This window comes from Stomoxys calcitrans, chromosome 5 (genome assembly GCF_963082655.1).
Source record: "Stomoxys calcitrans chromosome 5, idStoCalc2.1, whole genome shotgun sequence".
Taxonomy (NCBI): domain Eukaryota; kingdom Metazoa; phylum Arthropoda; class Insecta; order Diptera; family Muscidae; genus Stomoxys; species Stomoxys calcitrans.
Genome location: NC_081556.1, coordinates 16,224,106 through 16,239,845, shown reverse-complemented (window position 1 = coordinate 16,239,845; position 15,740 = coordinate 16,224,106). Strand labels below are relative to the sequence as shown.

At 39.3% G+C, this 15,740-nt stretch overlaps 1 protein-coding gene across 7 annotated transcripts in view; it reads right to left on the bottom strand.

The window, feature by feature from the left end:
- Positions 1 to 15,740, bottom strand: part of LOC106088180 (neurogenic protein mastermind) — a 347,773-nt gene that overhangs the window by 117,995 nt on the left and 214,038 nt on the right. Inside the window, exon 1 of one of the 7 annotated variants that reach the window (XM_013253570.2) lies at positions 3,694 to 5,531. The exons of 5 other annotated variants lie outside the window; for them this stretch is intronic. The gene's annotated coding sequence lies outside the window, so the exon portion shown is untranslated. Of the gene's footprint in view, positions 1 to 3,593; positions 3,670 to 3,693; positions 5,532 to 15,740 lie in introns of those variants that run through there. One more of the 7 variants, XM_013253569.2, reaches the window with a different exon arrangement.

Here is a 15,740-nt window from a genome sequence, read left to right as displayed (position 1 = left end):
GAAATACGTGGATAAAAGTGAATTTTTTTGGTCAATTTTGCATTTTGGGATGAAAGAAAAGATAATTTTAATTAAAATATTAAAAAAACATTTCAACCAAGAACTTAAATCGAGTCTTCGGTACATATGACAGCTATATCCAAATATAGTCCAATCTAGACTATACTAGGCAAGAATGTCGAAAGGCCTAACACAACTCGGTGCGCCAAATTTAAGACAAATTGGGTAATAAAAACGGCTTTAATGGAGTCAAGAACTTAAATCCGGAGATCGGTATGTATGGCAGCTATAACTAAGTGTAGTCCGATCTACATCATACTCGGCAGGAATACCAATTTCATCTTTCTCGACTTTGTCACAGATTTTTTGTAATTTTAATTTTTGTGAATTTTTTTGGGCAACAGTAATAACTTCATAATTAACTTTCTCAAAGCTGGAAGAGGGATCTTCAGCATTGCCCATAGGTGAGACCGATTCGAAAGTCTCAAAGACAATATTTTCTAAGAGAATCTTTGTTGCGCAGGCTCCTACTCTCTTTAAGGTGAAAAAAACTTCACTAAAAATAAACGATAGTTTGAGGTTATGAAATAGATTTTTATGTATATTTAAATGCTTTTCTCGAAATTTCAATCAATTTTTATAAATTCTGTTTTGTTTTATGTTATATTACTTTATTTTTTTTACCTTATTTTATTATTATTATATTTAATTGTTTTTTTTTTATTTTGTTTTATTTTATTTTATTTTATTTTATTTTATTTTAATTTATTTTTTTTTATTTTATTTTATTTTATTTTATTTTATTTTTTTATTTCATTTTATTTTATTTTATTTTATTTTATTTTATTTTATTTTATTTTATTTTATTTTTTTTTATTTTATTTTATTTTATTTTATTTTATATTATTTTATTTTATTTTATTTTATTTTATTTTATTTTATTTTATTTTATTTTATTTTATTTTATTTTATTTTATTTTAATTTATTTTTTTTATTTTATTTTATTTTATTTTATTTCATTCCATTCCATTTCATTATTTTATTTTATTTTATTTTATTTTTGTTATTTTATTTTATTTTTGTTATTTTATTTTATTTTATATTATTTTATTTTATTTTATTTTATTTTATTTTATTTTATTTTATTTTATTTTATTTTATTTTATTTTATTTTATTTTATTTTATTTTATTTTATTTTATTTTATTTTATTTTATTTTATTTTATTTTATTTTATTTTATTTTATTTTATTTTATTTTATTTTATTTTATTTTATTTTATTTTATTTTATTTTATTTTATTTTATTTTATTTTATTTTATTTTATTTTATTTTATTTTATTTTATTTTATTTTGTTTTATTTTATTTTATTTTATTTTATTTTATTTTATTTTATTTTATTTTATTTTATTTCATTTCATTTCATTATTTTATTTTATTGTATTTTATTTTATTTTATTTTATTTTATTTTATTTTATTTTATGTTATTTTATTTCAATTTATTTTATTTTATTTTATTTCATTTTATTTTATTTTATTTCATTTTTTTTACTTTATTTTTGTTTTTTCTTTATTTATTCCTTCCTCACAATTGATGCACTTAAAAAACTTTCAACGATTTTCTGTTCTTTCATCACTATGTTCTTCATTGAGGAGTTTTAGATTTGTTCGCCACTAAGTTCCTCTTTTAAGGTTTTCAAAATAAGGTTTATAATTTGCTAATGTTTTTGTTTACTGTTATAATTTCCTTGTTTTTTCTTTCATTCAAATTGTTTTTTTTTTTTCTCTTACTCTTCAAATGTATACAAATTTTTGTTTTTATTTAATTTATTTCCAATTATTATATTAATTATTGTGTATTGTTGATCATGTTTTCGTTGAAAACTTGAGTTTTTTTAATATTTTGTTATTATTATTTGTATATTTTGTTATTATCAGCACATTCTAAACAAAGCGTTTTCTTTTTATTTTATTTAGATTTATTTTTTGTTTTTTTTTTGCATTGCTTTTATTTTTGTTGTTTTTATTTTCACCAACACTCACTGTGGTTTTGGTGTTTTACTGTTTTTAAAAGTGTGCCTTTTTGTTGTGTGTTATGTTTGTTTAATTTTTCCATTTTTGTTTTTTTTTTCAATATTATTTTCCTTTGTATAAATCCAACACAACGTCGACGATATTTTTATTTTGTTTTATTTTATTTGCTTTGCTTTTGTTTTGCTTTGCTTTGCTTTGTTTTTGAGTTCATAGTACGCACATATTTTGTACACACTTTCAGTAAAGAATTAATGACGATGCGGACGAACCACTCGTCGCACATACAAATGCACTCTCGTCACTTCACTACACTACACCCCCCCCACACACCCAGATCACCACCAAAAACCTCATCATCATCATCATTATCATTACCATCCTCATTGCCCGCCGCCAACTACCACATAACAATCACCACAAAAAAAACGCGATTTTTCTTCACAACATAAAACCAAGCGATTGACAACAAAAGCAGAACAAAATCTATGAGTGGGGATAAATGTGAGTGAGCGTTTGATTATGTGTGTGTGTGCTTTGTTGTATTAACTATGCTAGTAGCATGCGTTATGTTTTCATTTGGTTTGATGATGCTTGGCAGCAGCAGCAACAACAGCAGGGGGTGTAGTGGGGCCAAGCGCAAAGGCTAAAAGAAAAAACTAATAAACACATGCAGCACCAACAACAACAAGAATAACAACACACAACACCAAACACAAAACAATGCTAATCATGCAATTAGCAAATCACAATCGGTCATTGTTGGCCACCAGCGAATGCACACGAGTGCATCATCGGCCTCAGTGATAATGTTGATGTAAGAGACTAACAGAGAGCGAGGCATAGGTAGGCATATTCAAATAATTAAGAGAGTGTAAATGATATGCATTTTTAATGTAACTGTAATATGTTGAATGATTGAAGTCATTGTTGTAAGAAACATAGGCACTTGGCTTGGCAATTGTTACACTCACAAAATATTGTGAAAGTATCAACAGCGAGCATTCTTTTGTTTGTTGCTTTTTGGTTAATTACTGCTGTTAACTTGATTTAAGTTTTGTAGGGTGTTTTGTGTGGGTTTAACTTATATTTTGGCTCAAAGAAACCATATAAAAGTATCTCACAGCAACAAACCAAAACAAAAGCACACATTAATCTTACAATTTTGTTTTTATTTTCATATTTCATAAATATCACAACAACGAGGCAAGAACAACAGCAACAAACAATGTTATTGTCTTTGCTGGCGTTGGCTTTGTTTTCATTTTGCCCGCTGTCACCGCATTCATGCATTGCCGCCGTCATTGACAACAACTGGCATCGCACAAGACCATTGGTTGTTGTTTTCATTATTTTTATTTCATTTTTTTGCAATTTACTTTTGTTTGTTTCGTTTCTCCATACAACAAACGAAGCAAGCAGCCAACCAACTAACCAACCACCAAAAACAAAAAAAAAATATTTCACATTTTTTACACTCGAGCAAAATGCAAGTGTTTTGCCAAAAACAAAACAAAAACACAACAAACACCAGTTTAGACCAAACAACCAAACTATTACCACTTGTTATGCACAAACTCTTGCAACTCTACTAAAACACACTACATTGGACTTTTATGAGATTATTACTTATTTTTTTATTTTTAATAAAAATTCATACATTTAAGTGTTGAGGCTTTTTAGCTTGGGGGAAATCTCTGGTCTCACTTTTCATTAAAATTTAACTTTTTTTTTTGAAATCTCCCTTACAAATACAAATTGTATCTACGTAGCGGTAGATTAATGAACTGTTACAAAATTTTGCAAATTTTCTTCGAGTGTAAGGAGGGCAAACAATTTTTGAATAAAATTTTTCTGTGGTTATTTGAGTTTTTGCTAATGCCGTTAAGCGCGCTTTGGCAAACGTAACGTGTGCGCCGTGTTTGGCTGTCAATTGAGTACTGGTGGCACGAGCCGTCATACATTTATCGCATGCATACCAAAAAGCAAGCGGCAGTGGCTGAGGCACCAGCAGCAGCAGCAGTTGTAGTAGCAGCAGCAGCCAACAAGCAAAAGCAAGGCAAGCAAGCCAGTCAGTCTGTCAGCCAGCCAGCAAAGCGAGCCAACAACAGCGGCAGCAGCAAAAACGTATGAAATCCATACAAATGTATAAACAAACATACAGATGGTGTAGATACCTACGTACGTACAAATGAACCAACGAATGTACGTAGTACGTGTGCCAACAACAAACGGAGACTACTAGCAAAACAAACCAACTAACATAAATACCCACAATCGCACAAACATTCATATCGCATACTCGTACATGTACATATGTATGCAAGTACTTGGCATTGTATCTACATTCGTACTCAACATCATCTGAATGTACATCACACATCTAGAGCTGCTCTATCTATCTCTCTGTAAACACCACTCATTGAGTGTAGCCAGCCCATTACCGAGGGGGAGGATGAATGAACAGATGGTTGGTTGTGTGCTGTACAGATGGGTATGTAACAGCAGTCATAAACATCTCTCACAATGTATTGTGCCTCTCTGCTATTTAACAGAGACTATAACCACCACCACCATTCGCTACACCGTAGCCACTGTTGATAACAAACAAATACAAATTTGTCGTAAGCGTGTTGGGGGCCAACGACAAGCATTCAATAAAAAATACTATGAGTCCAAAACATTAGTGCGCAGGCAGCCCATATCATAACAGAAATGCTCAAAAAACGAAAGCAAGCTGTAGTGTTTTTTTTTTTTGTATTTCAAAGGAACCTCTCCAAATGTTGTACCCCACCCCCTAAATATTTTTGTTTGACAATTCTTCTTCTTCCATAGGGAATTCCTCTAAGAATCATAGTCATGTGTGTGTGTGTGCGTGTGAATATGTCGGCTTTCTCATCACTTTAAGTCGTCTTCTTTTTTTACACTCGCTCGACCCCCTTTGGCTTTGCCCTTTTTTTTTGCTATGCGTTCGTTAACACATAACAGTGCCTGTTAACTTGAGGCTGTAATCAAAATAAAATGTCTTAGTACACATAGAGAGTACTGTGTGCTCATCATCATTAAAATGGTGTTGCTTTTTTATGCATTTGTTTTGCTGCTTAGCTTGTAAGCTAAGGTGGGAGTTAGTGGGGTGGTGTATTAAGTGTGGTCAGTTTGAGACATTTATGATCTCTCTCTCTCTAGTAATGAAATCTGTGGAAATATGACAAAACCCCAAATTGCTAAAAAAAAAAACAGTTAAAATAGTCTAAAAAAACTTTTTGTTTAAAAATTTAGGCAAATGTTTATAGGAAGAAAACATCACTGTCTTTCCTTTAACATTTAACAAAATTTATAAACAAAAAGTTTTGTTTTGACTATTTTAAGCGTTTTTCACAAAAGTATTTTACTGAATTTACCTTAGAGATAGGTAGCCAAAGGTATTTAAACATTATAAGGTTTCATATATTTTAGGTAACTACTACTTACTTACACATAGAACAGTTTTTTAGTCACATAACTTACCTGTAAAGAGGAAACAAGAGAAAAATTGTTTAAGTTAAAAATAATTCCAAAATAAATATTTAAATAGTTTAAAATACGTATTAGGCTAGGTTATTATTAAAGAAAGGGGGCGAATGTCTGAACTTCCCAAGACATACTCTCACTCGCGACATTATGATCCAGGCAGCTAATTCAAGCCTCTACACTGAAAAAAATGTTGTCCTAATTGTAAAGATTCGAGCCGAAGAATACTAAACTTAATTTAAAGATAATCAATTTTCCAACATTTTAAGGGCACTCTTTGATATGTGAGAGTTTGCCCTATTCCTCAATGGAATGTTAATGGGCAAATTTGCATTTGCATTATAGAGCCTCCTCGTAATCTGTCTAGTGATATAAAGCAAGTCAATAAGTGATATAAACCAAAGGACGAACATCGCATTGCCCTATTCATATAGTGAAGGAGGAGGCAAAAACTTGATTTTTATGGTATCCGGTTTGGTTTAAAATTGGTATAATGACAGCTCCACTAATCACACCAACAACTACCAAAATCGATCGATCTTGCAATTGCAGTGGTTTTCCCATCGTAATACTGGCAACATTTGTGAGGTACTTTCGCATGTAAAAACTTCTCTCCAAAGTGGTGTCGCGCTGCGGCACGCCATTCGGACTCCGCTATAAAAAGACGGCCCCTTATCATAGGGCTTAAACTTGAATCGAAGTGCACTCTTATTGATATATGAGAAATATTGCCGCTGTTCCTTAGTGGAATGTTCATGAGCAAATTTTGCTTATAATGCTTAGAGGTTTAAAACAATCTTGCAGTGAAAATGCAAAAGTAGCCTCAAAAAAATGAAAATTAAAAACTGATGCCCTTAAATTAAGCATCCCCGCATAAATATCTAGAAAAACATAATTTTTTTAGTTTTTTTTTAACACAATGAATATTTTTTCTTGAATAATTAGTTTATGTAGCATTTTCAAGCTCCATTTCATATTCCGTAAAGCAAAACCCAGTTTACCCCCCATTTAAACGCCAAACCTCGCAACAATGTTTTCAATGCGATTAAAACAATCCAGCAGTGAACGAAAAAAAAAAACTTCCGTTTCCACTTTACCCTTCTTTGTGGGGACAAAGCTATGAATACGCACACACACACACACATATATACACACGATCATGTAGACACTCTCATGCACATAAAAACGGGACATACAAACGTGACAAGTGACTTTATGTTAGCAAACAAAACCAGTTCATTGCAGTTTTCTGATTGGAACAGATAGGCAGAGTGCAAAAGAGAGAAACTTAAAAAAAACCAGAGAGACCAAAAGCATGCTCTCACTCTCTCCCAGCAGAGCATGAGCAACAATGTCACTCAGGCAAAACTCTATCAATAACATTGTGTTGCTCATCTTGGCATTACTGAGTGTTATATGGGGAATACTAGGGATTTCCCCACCCTCTCTCTCTCGCACTCCCTTTATTTTTCTTCTGCATATTTGGGAGAATAAAAGTTGTGAGAGTAGCAGTCTGTTGGCTGCTTCAGCATGGTGGTGATAACAATAATAAAAATAATGATGGTGGTAACAACATAATTGTGCTTGAATAGTTTGGTGGGGGGGGGGGGGGGTTATGTGGGGGCCTCCTCCATCCGCAGGCGAGAGACAATCTGTAAAAGATGTTTTATTTTCGTTTCATGAGCATAAACAGCGACGAAGATGACGAAGTCTGAGACGACGGCGACCACGACGACTACGATAACAACAAACTCAACTCGTCTACAACGGTGGCGAGTGGCAAGTGGCGAGTGCCGTAATTCTTAAAATCATATTTATGTGGCACATAGTCGCTGCACAGAGTTGTACGCTGTTGGTTGTGGCCGGCCCCAAATCAGACACGAGCTACTACAATTTAATTGTCATGCTGTTGTGCTGTCGTGGTCTCTGTAGTCATAGTCGTTGCCTCAGTCATCAACAGCGTAGTTCTCATACTTGTTGTAGAGTAGTTCATGGGATATTTTTTTTATTGTTGTTTTTTTTCTGTTCAGTTGTCTTTATCCACCATACATCCATCCATGGCTGCTTTTAAAGAGGCGCAAATGTTTAAAAAATTTGTTGCTTCTTTGTCGAATTGAATATTGTTGTTGTTGTTGTTGCTGCTGTTGTTCGCTGGGTCGACTAGGCAGAGAGCAAGGCAAGAAGACAATGTCGGGCAATACATGCCATGTAAAGTTCTACATGCAGAATTAGCATGAAGGGTGGGTGTGTGGTGGCCAGGCAATACCCGCTCGCCCTACCGCCTGCTAGCTGGGCTGCTTGTTGGCTCATCCGTTTGGCTATTGTTGATTTTTCCGCATATTGGTGGTTCAGCCAGAAATGATGCTACGTATATCGTGTAGTCGTGTCCATTGCCACCACCATTTCTGGGAGACACCGACTTGAATTGTTGTGTTGTTCTTGTTTTTATTTCGTTTCGTTTGTTTTTTGTTGTTGTTAATAGATTTGAAAAATTTCAAAACATATGGCCGATTTTTCACCGATGAGATGTTTACGTGTTGCTGGTGACCACTGTTGCCACTTTTATGTTAGCCCATTGAGATGGGGTCATTGTTTTAAATATTGGCCAACAAGTGATAGCGTTTTGTTTTAGTTTTGTGATTGTGACAATTTGGGTATAACTATTATCACTTGGTGTTCGCAATATTGAAAGTAAAATCCACTGTTGTACACTGATATTAAAAATTGGATTCTAGCGTCTAGAAAATGAGTTCTCCATCACCATTTTCATTAGTTGGGTGTATTGATGAAAATTTTGAGGTATTGCGGCAGATTTCGTGGTATCACGATCACGCTGGAGGCCACCGTAGCGCAGAGGTTAGCTGTCCGTCTATGACGCTGAACCCACGGGTTCGAATCCTGGCGAGAACATTAGAAAAAAACTTTCAGCGGTGATTATCCCTCCTAATGCCGGCGGCATTTGTGAGGCACTGTACCATTTGGTATAGCAACCATGTAAAATTTACTCCCCAAAAGAGGCATCGCACTGCGGCACGCTGTACGGACTCGGACAGCACTCATTGTTATGTGAGAAGTTTGCCCCTGAGTCTTATTTGAATTTGCTTGGGATCCGCCATAGTCGCTTGAATGTGATATGTCCTCCGAGACTTGTATCAAATTTCGCCCCCTCAAACTTGTTTCTCAGACACTTGGTTATCAGATGTGAACGATCGATCTACATGTCTGCATAGGTAGGTTTTGGTGTTTTGGGCCGCCAAACTGGCACTAGGCCTTATATGTTGATATCAAATTCCTACTCCACTGGTTAAACTTTAAATATTGGCCTCCTTCACATTCCCTGACGAAAATAATACCCTCGCAAAAAGAGAGAATAACAAAAGGCGTCTTGTCCTCAAATCTATTGAGAGACAAAGTGACTTAGACGGATGGCTCAATTAAAGAAAAGAGCCACCAGGCAACCTCCACTCTCTCGTCTCTATTTCTAATGCAGCAACAGTTCGGCGGTGATTCAAAAGACTGCAGTCCCCTTATGATTATTCCAGCGATCAAGCGATTAATGCGATATAAGTGAACAAGGTGGCGTATGATATATGGCATATATGGACATAATTAACGAATATTAAGTATACCCACCAAAGTCCAATAAATTTAATGAGAATTGATTTTAAACGTTTAATGCAACGTGTGAATGAAGTCTCGTCTCATCATTGGTATGTAACGAATTTTATGTCATCTCTTTTTCCACTGGAACATAACACGCAATTCTGAGGCTTCCGTAGAGCAGAGGTTAACAAGTCCACTGATAAACGCCTTCAAATCCCAACGTGAACATCAGATAAAATGTCAAGGCTGGTTATCCCCTTCTAATGCTGGCGAAAATTTGATGAAATTTTCGATGTAAAAAACTTCTCCCAAATGGGGTATCGCCTTGTGGCACGCTGTTAAGCTATAAAAAGTAGACCCCTTGCCATTGTGCTGAAACTTGAATCGGATAGCAATCATTGATATGTGAGAAGTTTGTCCTAATCCCATGGCAGCCGGTTTTACGCACCGGATTGACCCAATGGAAACTTTCATCGCTAAGGGCTGCCATCTCTAATTACGTGTTCTACCTTTTTTCATTATGGGAGAGGCACATACCGGAGTAGCTTCTCCGCATGCTTTTGCTCCGTGCCGGGATTGAAAAGAACCCCGGACCCTGGTTCTGCGACCCGGTTAATGGTCAAGATTACAAGTCCGACATAAGTGGGCTATTGTGTGGCCATTATCGTTTGGTTGTAACAGACTTCAATACGCATCATGTCTCATGGTATTCTCCCCCAGATAAAAGGCACAGCTTTGACAGAGCATATTGAAGGCTCCACGAGGATTAGGAGGAGGTGCAGCAACTCACGAATCTTTTCCAGTGCAACCCCTGATCTCCCAAGTAATGTAACCTCAGAACATTTCCCCATAGTTCTGACCATTCATCACCGACCACCCGATGTCATAACCTCTAAGCGCCGGATGTTTATCAATCAAAACCACGTGCCACGTACCACGTGCAAAATTTCCGTCAAATAGGGCTTGAACCGCGCCCTTTAGAGGCCCAAGAAGTCAAGACCCAGATCGGTTTATATAGCAGCTACATCAGGTTATGTACGGATTTCAACCATACTTAGCTCAAATGTTGGAAGTGATAACAAAACATTTCGTGGAAAATTTCAGCCAAATATATAACCCCCTTTTCGCTAACATTATAGGACTTCATTACAAATGAGACCATGGCTTTGTCATATAATTGCTTTGGTCTAATTTTGCAAATTCGCCAACTGTACGAAATAGCATAGCAGGAATTTCTTTGAAGTCACCCTCACTCACACAAATAAATGGTAAAGGCTTTATTATGACAAACAATGGTATAGAGCTAAAATTACAACGTCATTATTTGCAGAGGGTAGTTTTGTGGCACATGTGGAAATATGTTACCAATTTGCAAATTCTGCCGGCCGGCAATGCAACAACAAAATCACACAATCTCTGTCGTCATCGTTCATCACCCACCACCCACAACTATCCACTAAGCAACAATGTAATCAGCCAAACGAGGATGTTTTCTAATAAACCACCATAACTGCCAACAGACAGAGGAGATATGAGACAACTCAAATCAGCAGGAAGAAACTTAATCAAATTGGCAACATTGCGTCCCCCCTCCCCCCCCCCCCCCCCCCTACCATCTTTTGAAACCCAAAAGCTAACAAATGGTAGAAAGAAAGACCTCAACCAAAACAGAAAAAAATAGTTCATCGTCTGTTAGACTGGTTGGCTGGAGGTCTGTGTAGCGACTGATTTATGGCTTGCTTTTCATCAGCAGCCAACGCATATGGAAGCAGCAGAACTTTGCTTTGCTGCATCAAAGCTGGAGCAAAAGATCTCGAAATAGTGGATGCCAATGATTATTGAGTGAGTGGCAACAACATCATTGATATCAGTGGCCCATCGCAATGCTAACATCTATGCTGCATGCATGATTCGGCGCATTCTTGGCATTCGTATGAGAATATTTTAGCTATGTGGTGAGAGTAAGGTTATCAACGAAGGCTTGAGAGAGAAAAATATGAGAGAGAGAGAGAGAGAGAGTATGTATGTGTGTTGGTATGTGTTGGACTATTCACGTACACTTGACGCTAACAAAACTCAAGCAAGCATTCACTCAATCACTCACTCATTCGCCGCACTCACTCGCTGTTGGTGGTAAGTTAGTGGGCAAGCAACTCAGCCATCCAGCCAGCCGATAAATATGCCAGCTATTCGAGACGCTTTACGTAGAAGTGAAAAAAAATTGCACGAAACATAATGAAACTGTGAAAACGATATAAAAATGTATTTTTAGTTGCGCTTTTGTTTGTTTGACTCATCCGCTCGCTCAACGCATTGTCGACAATGGTCGACGACCATATTGTCGCCACACCACCAACAAGAGAAGAAAACTTGACTGCTAGCTGGTTATGATGATGGTGTTCATTGCTTACTGCCATTCCTAGTATAACTGACATTTACTCAGTTAACGCTGGTTGAGTAGATTTAAGACTGATACAAGTCATATTTGGGAAAAAATTGGGAATTCTATTAAAGACTAGCGACCTAAAAAAAGGTTTATATGACAGTTCTATAAAGGAAATATGTCAAATAAACCTATTTCAAATCTACTTCAAGTTTTGTGAATAAGGCCGTAGGTATGGAATGTTTAATGTTTTCGTTTCAATTTCTTCAAAGCAAAGATCCTTAGAAGAAGAATCCTAATCCAATGAGCACTGAAATATTTTACATTAACAGTTCAGAGCTCAGTCAATATTCAGGGCCTTTCCAGGGGACTACGATCACTTTTGACATTGACAAAGTGTTTGTCCTAATTCTTAGGATCCCAGGCAACATTTCTTTTGGTGCTGATACTATACCTGATACCATAGAGAAACCCGAGGAGGACTGACTGGGAGAAGTTCAGGGAACAGATGCAGAAATTAGGGCCCCCTAGGAGGCCTCTGGAGGACACAAGCGAACTGGAGGCCGCAGTCGATCTTGTCACGGGATGTCTGAACGAGGTCTTTCTGAAGGTATGTTCCGCCACGTAAAAGCAGTCAGTCATGGTGGTCACCGGGGCTGATGGTGCTCAGGAGGGAGAGCAGAAGGCTTTTGAATAAGGCCAAAAGAGAGAGAACACGGCAGTGCGCTGGGACTAGTATCGGGACTCCCTTGGAAAGTTCAAGAAGGAGACAAGGAAGGTAAAGGGGAGTTCCTGGGCGAAATTCTGTGAGGAATTGGAAAACACTAGTGAGGCATCTAGGTTGTGCAAAGTGCTCTCGAAGGATCCCATCACGCCCAGCTTCCTGAAGAGGGAGTACGGGACTTACACTGAGAGTGGGCAGAATTAGGGCCCCCTAGGAGGCCTCTGGAGGACGCAAGCGAACTGGAGACGCAGTCGATCTTGTCACGGGATGCTTGAACGGGACCTTTTTGAAGTCATGTCCCGAAAGAGTAGCGCCACGTGGTCACCGGAGATGAAGATGCTCAGGAGGGAGAGCAGAAGGCTTTTTAATAAGGCCAAGAGAGAGAATACGGCAATGCGTTGGGACGAATGACGCGACGCCCCTGGCAAGTTCAAGAAGGAGACGAGGAAGGCGAAGAGGAGTTCCTGGGCGAAATTCTGTGGGGAATTGGAAAGCACTAGTGAGGCATCTAGGTTGTGCAAAGTGCTCTCGAAAGATATCATCACGCCACAGCTCCCTGAGGAGGAGTACGGGACTTACACTGAGAGTGGGCAGAATTAGGGCCCCTGATGGAGGCCCATTTCCCAGGTGGCCAGGATGAGGTCGGAAAGCACTAGTGAGGCGTATAGGTTGCGCAAAGTGCTCTCGATGGATCGCATCACGCCTAGCTGACTGAGGAGGGAGTACGGGACTTACACTGAGTGTGGGCAGGAGGCGATGCAGCTCCTGAAGGAGGCTCATTTCCCCGGTGGCCAGGACGAGGTCGGCGATCAAGATATCGCAATACCTGCATATGTAGCCTTAATGGATGACCTCTTCAGGGACATCGTTGACGAGGAGAAGATAGTTTGGGCGGGACGCATTTTCCGGCCATTTAAGTCTGCCGGAACTGACGGAATTATCCCGGCACTGCTGCAGGCGTCCCTTGGAGTCACCCTGCCCTTGCTTGAGCGGATCTTCCGAGCGTGTCTGACATGGTCCTACATACCGATGGCATGGAGGGGGGTCAAGGTGGTCTTCATCCTCAAGCCGGGAAGAATAAACCGCAGTACGACGAAGGATTATAGGTATATAGGTTAGGTTTAGGTTAGGTTTAAGTGGCAGTTTGCCATCAGACTCACTTAGACGTTTTCGTCGTTTGTGATACCACAGGATACTTGTGATACCTTCTACTTCCTACCGTTGAAAGAATCCAGATCGCTTAAAAAAAGGCCTATTACTCTCTCATCGTTTTTGCTGGAAACACTGGAAAGACTGATTGACCTCAAGGTGAGAGGGGGACTAACGAGGGAAAAATTCAGTGGCGATCAACACGCATGCCTCAAAGGCAGGTCGGTGGAGACGGCCCTTCGCGAGGTGGTATAGGAGGTCGCGACGTCTCTCCGACAGAAGGAGTACACTTTGGCGGCCTTCTTGGATATTGAGGGGGTCTTCAATAATGTGGAGATAGGGTCGATAGTCGCCGCACTGGACCGCACGAGGACTCACCCCTTAATCTCCAGTCGACCACTAATACGCTCTATGGCAGGATTACTAATGCGAACCTGGGAGATAGTGTAGTCAGAAGGCAGGTGACCAGAGGAAAGCCCCAAGGAGGGGTGTTCTCGCCAATTCTATGGAACCTCGTGATTACGTGATTACTGAAATGCCATCCCCACCGAGATCCATCAGTCTCGGTGAGGACGGCACGAGGACTATCGCTTATGCGGACGACGTTGTGCTGCTGGTCCGACGCAGATTTCTGTCAACGATCATGGAAGGGTCACTGAGGAGGTTGTCGCGATGGGCTACCAGGAATGGGTTGAGAACCAACTCAGGGAAGATGGGGCTGGTGCTCTTCACATTCACATTCAGACTACCGTCCTTGGGCGGGAGCACCCTGCGGCTGTCGAAGGAGGTGAAGTACCTAGGCATAGTCCTCGATTCGAAACTGTCCCGGAAGAGGAACACCGAGGGAAGAAGCCGTAAGGCAATGTGCGCTTTTTACTCCTGCAGGAGTATGTTCGGTAGGAAGTGCGGGGTAACTCCCATCGTGAGACCAGTACTGACCTATGGAACAATGGTATGGTGGAATACCCTAGAGAAGAGGACGCGTGCGAGGGAGTTCGAGAAGGTCCAGAGACAGGAAATCTCTCAACAAGTCTGAGGGTGTTGTATCCTACGGATTTAACAAGTTGAAACTGGAGAAGCGGTGGGGTTGGGGAATCAGTAGGCGACTCAGCAGTTGATGCTGAACTCTTATCTCAGGAACTATCGCCCACATCGCTTAAGTCTGGCGGATTGCAGAAGACTGAACTGCCCCCTGCCACAATTGAGACAGGAGGGGATGGGATCGAAATGGAACCCGAAAAGCCCTGTTTGGGTGGGTCATCCGGTTGGACCGGGCTCACGGTATGCGCCAGCGGGGAAGCACGGAACTCAAAAAGTACTTTGACAGCAGCTAATGAAGCATCTAAGGAGGAATCGTCCACACCACAAGTATCCAGTGCCCTGAGGAAGAGTGGTTGCACAGCTTTCTCACCTGCCTCTGGATGCGTACGGAAGCTCATCATGACACGATCTAACGAATCTTGTGAGGATGAACTCCTGGCGGAATCAGAAGACGAGGCTCACACAACAGTGATGGAATCCTGACTATTGTCCGGTAACTGCAGATAAATCTTTACCATTGTAAGGCCGCTTCGGCGGCACTAAAGGTCCTTCTGATGGCAGGGGGTTTTGACGTGGTTCTTATCGTCCACACCACAAGTATCCAGTGCCCTGAGGAAGAGTGGTTACACAGCTTTCTCACCTGCCTCTGGATGCGTACGAAGCTCATCATGACAACATCTAACAAATCTTGTGAGGATGAACTCCTGACGGAATCAGAAGACGAAGCTAACGCAACAGTAGTGGAATCCTGACTATTGTCCGATAACTGCAGATAAATCTCCACCATTGTAAGGCCGCTTCGGCGGCACTAAAGGTCCTCCTGATGGCAGGGGGATTTGACGTGGTTCTTATCCAGGAACCACGGGTGTGTGGAGGAATGGTTCGTGGACTACGAATTCCGGTATTTAAACTACTCAAGGGTGCGGGGAAATGGGAGACACACAGGGCCTGTATTCTTGCAAAGGGCAGTTCATAAGCAGGTAAAGTTCGAAGATGGGTTATATGAGACTATATCTTGATATAGCCCCCATATAAACCGATCCGCCGATTTAGGAGACACACAGAGCCTGTATTATTGCAAAGGGCAGTTCATAAGCAGGTTAAGTTCGAAGATGGGCTATATCGGACTATATCTTGATATAGCCCCTATATAGACCGATCTGCCGATTTAGGATCTAGAGCCCATAAAAGCCACATTTATTATGCGATATTGCTGAAATTTGGGACTGTGAGTTGTGTTAGGCCCTTCGACATTCTTCTTCAATTTGGCCTATATCGGTTTAGATCTGGATGTAGC